Raw genomic sequence first — 10,129 nt, 5'->3', positions numbered from 1 at the left:
ATGGAGTGCACATGCTTGAATGATGCACATGGCAGCCTACTTGAACGCACATGGGTCTTCTTGCAAGGCTTTGGTGAGGTTGCAACCATAGGATGATGTCTTGAAGTCCATGGGCAGCCTAGATGAACTAGCTTCAAGGTAAGCTAGGTGAGTGTCTTGGTAGCTAACTAGGTGAGTTATAGCTTGATGAACTCAAGCTAGTTAGCTTTGGTCTTCTCAGCTCCTCAGCTACTCCCAGCTACTTCCAGCTACCTTTAGTCCACTTTTCAACAATTTGGTCCAAAACTCTCCTCCAACTAGGTTCAGCTACATGCTAGCTCCTCCAGCTAAGTTGAAGCTCCTTAAGTGATGAAATGAGCTGCCATAATGTTCAAGAGCTAGTGTGAGCGCTATGCTTATCCTTTTAGCTAACCAAGCTACCATAATATGCCTTGCTTTGTGTTTCACCTATAGAAATTAACAAACAAACCAAGTAAGCAATGTGTGAGCTCATTTAAGGTAAAATGCATGCTGTCGTGAGGTGTTTGAGTGATATAAGCTATGAATGATCATCTAGAAGCTAAGATAACTGTATATAAGCTAGATAAAAGGCATAGGACGTTTATGAGCTTTAAGAAAACATATATGAGCTAGAAAATAGATGCATGCATGCAAATGAGCTAAAGAATCATGGATTTAAAGCTAGTGAGCTAATGTAAACATAACATGAGCTAGAATAACATGATATGAGTTAATGAATGAATGAATACATGCTGCCATGATATCTAAATGAAATGAAAACATAATAAATTAATCTAAAACATATGTAAACATAATATAAAGCTAAGTAAAGATGTGAAAACATATGTTATGCATGAAAATCATATAGTTGCAAGTGAATGATAACATATGATTATTCAAGCATAGTTTAAGATGCAAATGTATGCTCATAATAATATATAGTGCATAAATGAGTAAATATAATATAAAGTAAGGTATAACTCCCTTATATTGAGCATGATGAATCTTCAATGATGTGAGTGTGTCATGAAGAAAGTTGGTGCAAAACATGATCACATCATCCTCCCCTTCTTTTAGGCGATTTGTCCTCAAATCGTAAGGTAACTTCTCCTTAGTGTCTTTCCATTCAAATGTTACTGATTTAACTTCAAATGTATCCATTCAATACCAAATTGTTCAAGACATTTCCTTTTGAAATGATCTATGAAAGGTTCCTCATGAAAGGTCATGAATCTTGAATAAGTGCTTTGAACCTCCTTGTCCTGAAAAGAAAGAAGACTTTCATAAGTAAGGGAAGTATTAATCATGAGAAAGTTAAAGGTATATCCCTGTTCATATCTTTTGGATTGCCAAAAGTGATGTCTTTTGAATCACAATATATGTTCCTTTGAACGACCATGTCCCCAAAAGTCATGTTCCTTGGTCCTCCAATAGGTGTATTCATTGAATCATGAAAGGTTATAACTCTTAGAATGGAAGTTTCCTTAGAATCCTCATAGGACACGTCCTTTGGATGATAAAATGTCTCCCTTTGCCTCGCATCTCTTGGCTCTTTGAATGTCACGTCCCCTAGCCTCCCAATTTGACAAGTTGTGTCGCTTGGAAAATTTGAAACATCAAAGAAAAAATCTATAATTACATGGTTAGAATAATCATCCTTGATCTTTCGTTTCATCCATAGGCATTCTCGAATGACCTTGCCATCACCAAGTGATAAGATAATACCATAGATATGAATCGAATTTCTGCAAAATAAATCAAACATGTAAATGAAAAACTATTGACAAGATGAAAGGAAATATCAAACCAGGGTGGATGTTTAATGGGAGTTGGTTGCTGAATTCTTTTCTGGATTGGCAATGTACTTGGAATGTCAACGAACACAACTCTTGGCACTTCAAGTGATGCTTTTTTTAGAACTTCGAATGGCATAACCTTTGAAATATCAAGAGACATGTTTTGTGAATCATCTCCTTGAAAAGATATGTCTCTTGAATTCCTGCAAAACAAAAGAGAGAATAGGAGTAGAAGTAAGGTTAGATAAAAATTGTTCTTCACTCTCCTCTTTTCCTCCAAATTCATTCTTTTCAACTCCAACGATTTCTTCAAGTTGCTTGTCTTTAATTTGCTCTTTCATTGCTTCAATGTTTTTTCTCAAGGTGTTTTGATCTTCATTCACTCGGCTAGGAGATAATGGAGTCAAGATGAGTTTCCTTTCATTGTGAAAGAAGGAGTATTGGTTTGTGAAACCATCATGAACAGCACGCTTGTCAAATTGCCATGGCCTCCCCAAGAGTAAATGACTCGTATTCATATGTACCACGTCACATAGAATCTCTTCTTTGTAACTTCCAAGTGAGAATGGAACAAGTACTTGCTCAGTAACCTTCAATTCTTCATTTCCATGCAACCATTGCAATTCATATGGACTGGAATGTTTAATCGTTGTAAGCCCCAATTATTCACCATGTATGTGCTTGCAATGTTTGTACAACTTCCTCCGTCAATAGCTACAAGACACACTTTACCATTTACATGGCAACGAGTGTGAAATGTGTTTGTTCTTTGTTGTTCGTTCTCCATTGTTTGGAAAGATGAAAGATCATAAGACATTGTTAGTAGAAAGAAAAAAAATTAAAACCTTACCAGCACGCTCTCAAAGCCTCACAATCTTCACTCCAAAGAAAATTAAGAGATCACTCACTCAACACTTGTGTTTACTCTCGGGAATATAATTTGGCTTTTAACAATTCCCCTTCTGATCTCACTCTCTCAATTAGCCTTTTTCCACTCAATTCTCTTGTTAAGTCCTTTGAAAAACTACTCAAGATTAGAACAAGTTAATTCCTTCCTTTGTGTGCGTCGGCTGCAAATAGGTTAGGATAGAAAAGGAATAGAAATGGAAAAGTAGAAGAAAGGATTCAAAGGTCTTTTAAAGAAAGAAATGGTTGAAGTCAAGGAAAATGAAAGGATAGAAAAGGAAGAGGTGACTTACAATTCAAGAAACAACACTTACTGCAACCTTTCTCAAGAAACAATAAGGTTATCTTCTCTAAATGTAGATGGCCTCTTTGATGTACTTTGCTATGGTAGAGCACTTTCCTTGGCTTTGCTTTCTTTTTGAATTCTTTTTCTTTTCTTTTCTTCTTCTTTTCTGATTTTCTCTTTGAATTTCTTTTTGCTTTGTACGCCAATGACACTTTTGTTGTCAATCCAACTATGCTCTGATTACCGCTTGATGTAAGGCGAATCTACACACTTTGGTGAGAAGAGTAGATAGCCTTATTGTGTCCCGATCTAGGATTGACAAGTACTGATGTCCTTGAATTAATAAGCTTGGGCTGCAAAATAATATAAGAAAGAAATGATATTAATAATGGTCTTAAGAAATGAATATATAATAAAGGAAATGAAATAGAAAGAAATGAAAGAGAGATGGCTGCGGAATTATGGGATTGATGATGGTCTTGATGAAGGATGTTGATGATGTTGATGATGAAATGAAGATGGTGGTGATGTTGTATCTCAAACACGCCAAAGATGAAATAGTGCTAAGGAGCACAATCCCGGTCTTCACAAACTTGCTTGAGGGGTGGTGATAGTGTCTTCAACCCACTAGATAGTAATCTAGGAATTTAGGAATCAATTTGGAAGGAATGACGCCACAAGTATGAATTATACTTGCTTAATCGATAAAGTTCACAAAGAACTTTGAAGAGAAATTAACTCACAAGAGTATTTTATATATGAGATGAGATCCTTACAAATGAAATGCACTAGCCTATTTATAGTTTTTCAAAGGGTTTAGGCCGAATAGACACATGATGGTTCGGCCAAGGTTGAAACCCCTTTGAAAATACATGATTTTTGATGAAAATACATGATTTTAATGAAGATACATGCTCTTGGCCGAATGGTTATGTGTTGGTTCGGCCCTAAGGATGATTTGAATGCATTTGGAAGTTATTTGGGCGCCAAAATGAAGAGGAAGGAGTATTTGGCCGAATAGGAAGCATCCCTTGGTGTTTTGGCGCCAATTTGATGTCACATGGAGTGCACATGCTTGAATGATGCACATGGCAGCCTACTTGAACGCACATGGGTCTTCTTGCAAGGCTTTGGTGAGGTTGCAACCATAGGATGATGTCTTGAAGTCCATGGGCAGCCTAGAGATGAACTAGCTTCAAGGTAAGCTAGGTGAATGTCTTGGTAGCTAACTAGGTGAGTTATAGCTTGATGAACTCAAGCTAGTTAGCTTTGGTCTTCTCAGCTCCTCAGCTACTCTCCCAGCTACTTCCAGCTACCTTTAGTCCACTTTTCAACAATTTGGTCCAAAACTCTCCTCCAACTAGGTTCAGCTACATGCTAGCTCCTCCAGCTAAGTTGAAGCTCCTTAAGTGATGAAATGAGCTGCCATAATGTTCAAGAGCTAGTGTGATCTGCTATGCTTATCCTTTTAGCTAACCAAGCTACCATAATATGCCTTGCTTTGTGTTTCACCTATAGAAATTAACAAACAAACCAAGTAAGCAATGTGTGAGCTCATTTAAGGTAAAATGCATGCTGTCGTGAGGTGTTTGAGTGATATAAGCTATGAATGATCATCTAGAAGCTAAGATAACATGTATATAAGCTAGATAAAAGGCATAGGACATTTATGAGCTTTAAGAAAACATATATGAGCTAGAAAATAGATGCATGCATGCAAATGAGCTAAAGAATCATGGATTTAAAGCTAGTGAGCTAATGTAAACATAACATGAGCTAGAATAACATGATATGAGTTAATGAATGAATGAATACATGCTGCCATGATATCTAAATGAAATGAAAACATAATAAATTAATCTAAAACATATGTAAACATAATATAAAGCTAAGTAAAGATGTGAAAACATATGTTATGCATGAAAATCATATAGTTGCAAGTGAATGATAACATATGATTATTCAAGCATAGTTTAAGATGCAAATGTATGCTCATAATAATATATAGTGCATAAATGAGTAAATATAATATAAAGTAAGGTATAACTCCCTTATATTGAGCATGATGAATCTTCAATGATGTGAGTGTGTCATGAAGAAAGTTGGTGCAAAACATGATCACATCAAAACCGCCATAGAATGGAAGAAGACTTAGAAGAGGAAGAGGCTGAAGTAACATCAGTAGCAAGGAGAGATGTTCATCAAAATCAAAATGACAACTTCAGCAACATCAAAGTGACTATTCCTCCATTTCAAGGATGAATGATCCAGAAGCCTATCTTGATTGGGTAATCAAAATTGAACACATTTTTGAATGCCAAAACTATACGGAGCAAAAGAAGGTTAGGCTTGCTGCTATGGAATTCGTGGACTATGCCTTAGTTTGGTGGGACCAATTGGCGAGTTCAAGAAGACGAAATGGTGAACGCCCCATCACAACATGGGATGAAATGAAGGCCATTATGAGGAAAAGGTATGTTCCTACTCACTATCACCGAGATCTTTATCATAAATTACAAAATTTGAAACAAGGAAGCAAGAACGTTGAAGATTATTTCAAAGAAATGGAGATTGCATGATCCGAGCCAATGTGGATGAAGATAGAGAAGAAACAATGGAAAGATTCTTATATGGCCTAAATCTTGATATTGCTAACCTTGTTGAACTTCAGCATTATGTAGAGATTGAAAAAATGGTGCATGTGGCCATGAAAATTGAAAGACAACTCAAAAGGAAATCCTACACTAGGAGCAGTCCAAACTCGGCCACCAAATGGAAGCAAGAATCTATTACTTTCCGAAAGAAAACTCCAGTCCAAACAAAGGATCGTGCAGAGGTACCTAAAACTACACAAGTGGGCGAATCTAGCAAGGGTAAAGAAAAGCAAACCAGCACTTCAAGAGACATCAAATGTTTCAAGTGTTTTGGAAAAGGACATATTGCTAGTCAATGTCCCAACCGAAATACCATGATGATGCTTGACAATGGAGATATTGTATCAGATTCTGATGAGCCTATTTTTGACGAGGAACCTGAAACAATACAAGAAGAAGAAACGGAAGAAAATGCAGATCATGGTGAGATGCTTGTTTCAAAGAGGTGCCTACAATCACAAACATCACAAGATGATATTCAGAGAAACAATATCTTTCATACAAGATGCCATGTCAAGGATAAGGTTTGCACAATGATCATCGATGGAGGAAGTTTCACAAACGTAGCCAGCACTCTTATGGTTGAAAAACTTGGATTTGCAACGTCAAAACATCCTACTCCATATAAACTCCAATGGCTCAATGAAGGAGGTGAGTTAAATGTTACCAAACAGGTTCTAATTCCTTTCTCAGTTGGTAGGTACAAGGACGAGGTACTTTGTGACATTGTCCCTATGCAAGCTAGCCACATCTTACTTGAGAGACCATGGCAGTATGACAAAAGGACCATTCATGATTGTTTTCACAATCAATACACTTTTAAGCATGATGGACGCAAGGTGACCTTGATGCCTTTAACGCCAAAAGAAGTACAACAGGATCAATTGCATATGCGAAAGAGTGTACAAGCATGGCGTAAAGACAAACTCTGACGAAAAATGAAAAGGAACTAAACAAGAAACCAAACTTCTTCATAGAGATACATGATGGTTCAATGCAAGAAAATGAAGGGTCACCTAAGAAAAGTGGTGATGTTTGGGACTTAAAGTCACAACTCTTCGCCAATGATTTTAATCTACAAAAGGTAAGTACCCCTTCATATGAAACCTTTTCTCTCTTCACTTTTCAGGACAATTCACGTGAAAGGTCACTTCCAAAAGGGATATCCCTAGATAAAGATCATTCCCAAAAGGTACCTGTTGGTAAATCATATTCCAAAGAAAGGCCTAAAGGGAAATCTTACAAAAGGGTATATAATGGAAGAACACAAACGTTCAAAGGATACTTTCTTTTAGCAAAGAGGCGTGAAGCTATGCAAGGACATAATAGACTCGATTTGAGGACAAATCTCCCTAAAGAAGGGGGGATGATGCAAGCACGTTTTCAACTATAAAGGGAGTACTCTTGAACATCCTTTTAATGCATTTACTTTATAATAACCTTATAATATATACTATTATATTACATATCATTCTAAGGATATTAGTTATGAAGTTAAAGAATAACTTAGTATGAATACATCTTACACATTGTTATTTTAATATGTTAAGCATGTTAGGATAGCTATATAATTATATTATGCATGATTATAACATATACATCAAGGCAGCATACTTATAATGCATTTCATTATTTTCATTCTGCATTCATATTAGCTCTTAGGATTTATACCTTACCTTATACATATTAGGAGATGATAATATTAGCTCATGACATTCAAACTTAGCTCACATTACCATAATCAAACATGACAGCAAGGTAATTAGGTCATATTAGCTCAATACCATGGAACTACCTTGTTTCCTTGCACATGTAGGTACATTGGAGCATAATAAACATTGAGGTTGCTTGGTGAATGATTTGGACGTCATATGCAGCTCACAAACAGCTTACAAAGTACAAGGCAGCTCATGGAACACTAAGGGAAGGTCGATTCAGCTGGAGGAGCTTAAGGCTAGCTAAACTTAGCTAGTTGGACTATTTGGAGCTGAGTTGCCAAAAGTGATGTCAAAGGTAGCTGAATGTGTAGCTGAACATAATATTAAGGAGCTCACAAGGACTTAGCTAGGAAGCTTGTTCACAAACAACCCATGTTTGCTAGCTAGCTCCACAACTCAAGCTAGCTTGGAGGAGACACATGCACGCCCAAGAGAGAGAACATGACCAACCATCATCCCATGCACAAGGCTGCACCACAAGGCTCCCTAGAACACCCATGTGCGTGCCATATGACCAGCCCCCATGTACCGTGCATATGATCTTATTTAGGTGCCAAGATGAAGAGCCATTTAACCATTCGGCCAAGCATCATCTCCTCTCCCATTTTGCGCCAATTTGAAGGGATACAAGTGTTATTCGGCCAAGGATCATTTCCCTCCATCAAGGGTCGAACCATCATCTCTTTTAGCATTTAATTTATGTCTTTATAGGGAGATACATGGGTTGGCCGAACCATTATGTCTCTATTCGGCTATGCCCCTCCATTTCCTATAAATAGGAAAGCATTCATCATTTGTAATCAGACCTTTTTATTTTAATTGAAGTGAGATTTTTCACTTTCTTAAGTCCTGGTGATTTTTATCGACTTATTAAGTATTTTATACTTGTGGCATCAACCCTCTTCTTTCATCTTGATACTTCTAGTTCCTAGTTCATATAACTAGTGGGTCAAAGTACTTAACACCACCCCTTGAAGAAACAATATAAAGATTGGGTCTTTGCTCTCTATAGCATTGGTTCTTCTTTGAGCGTTCTTCAAGATACTATCCTCACAACCATCCTTTGGTTTCATCGCCATAACCATAACCATTTCAATCATCTTCCACTTCCATCTCTCATTTATTAATTAGCCTACCTATTAAACCATAAGTTTACCACCCTTATCCATTCTGTTTTGAGCCATTCACTTGTGCAGGTTGTTTTGCTTCCTTCCTAGATCCACAATCAAACGAGAAGGTAGAATTACCTTACATCAACTTCTTTTTGTATTTTTCTTCTTTGTTGTTGTTGCAAGTTTGATACAGTTCAACCTCGCCTCACTTGGATGGATGGTGAAGTCAAGGTTGTACCTTTGATTGTTTCGATCTAGGAAAGTAACAAGGATCCTGCACAAACAATAAAGCTCAAAAAATAGTTAAATGGAAGTAATGAAATGGAAAGATAAATATGGCAACGGAAAATATATATAAGTTGGTGATATGCTTAAAGGAAATGATGAAGTATGGTAATGGAAGTAGAATGAAGGTGATGTAGATGAATATGAAAATTAGTATCTCAAAGAAGACTCAAAGAAGAACCAATGTTAAAGAATAAAGACCCAGACTTTATATTGTTTCTTTAAGGGATGGTAAACAAGGACTTTGACTATCTATAAAGAGATAGGAACCAGAAGTATCAGGGTGACATAGATAGGGGTGACGCCACAATAAGCTTGATAAGTCGATAAAGTTCACTTAAGAACTAAAGAGAGAAACTCTCACAAATATTTGATTAAACAAAGTGAATTGCCTTCTACAAATGAAATGGAAAGCTATTTATAGGCCTAAGAGATGTCTAGGATGCACATACAAGATTTAATGAGTGAACATTCATGGATGAATGTTCATCCTTAAGTAGATATAATGTACATCCCCTATGTAAGTTCATGGACTAATAAAATAAATGAATGTTCATCCATTTAAGTGAATACATCTTCATAGCCGAATTCATCCTCTCTTGATGTGAACATGTTGGTTCATTTCCTTGCATGAATTTGGAGGAATGTTTCGTTGTATGTTCGGCCCCCTTTGGAATGAATGCACCAAGTGTGAACGTGACTCATAGGCTCCCTTCATGCACTTGGATTTGATGAATGAGTTTGAAAATAATGCATCCATCTCCCTTGAATGTGAACAAGTCCTTTAGCCTCATTGTATGATTGTACATGCCATAAATGGATTCATGAAGGTGGAAATGCATCAGGTGTGAACATGGCTCTTCATTTGGTTGTAAATCCCGTACTTATTTCCAGCCTGCACTGTCTTTATTAATCTGGGCATATCTTGGGCTCCCAATATCAGATTGATACGATTCAAAGTGCGTTCGAAAGATAAGAGATATGGCATTAAATGTTAAGATACTTCATCAACCAAAGATTCTTGGAACATGTTCAAAAATAACAATCAATCTGACTGACGTGAACTGTCCATCCAACTCTTCAATTGCCTTTAGTCTATTTAGCATCCAATGTACCTAGACAAAGTATGTAAACAAATAATTAGATAGGAATTGAGCTATTATAAATATGAGTGCATTCTGCCACCTATGTTAGAATGCAAATATGTTAGAATGCAAATGAGCTAACTATGAATGCATATGCATTGAATGAGTTATATAAAGATGTGAATTAATAAGTCATGCATGAATATCATATATTATACATATAAATGACAGCATATATTATTCAAGCAAAAATTAAGAATAAGATAAACATATTCACGTGACATGTA

This window comes from Hibiscus syriacus, unplaced genomic scaffold (assembly GCF_006381635.1).
Source record: "Hibiscus syriacus cultivar Baekdansim isolate YM2019G1 unplaced genomic scaffold, ASM638163v2 tig00111191_pilon, whole genome shotgun sequence".
Taxonomy (NCBI): domain Eukaryota; kingdom Viridiplantae; phylum Streptophyta; class Magnoliopsida; order Malvales; family Malvaceae; genus Hibiscus; species Hibiscus syriacus.
Note: the sequence above shows the minus strand (reverse complement) of the source record.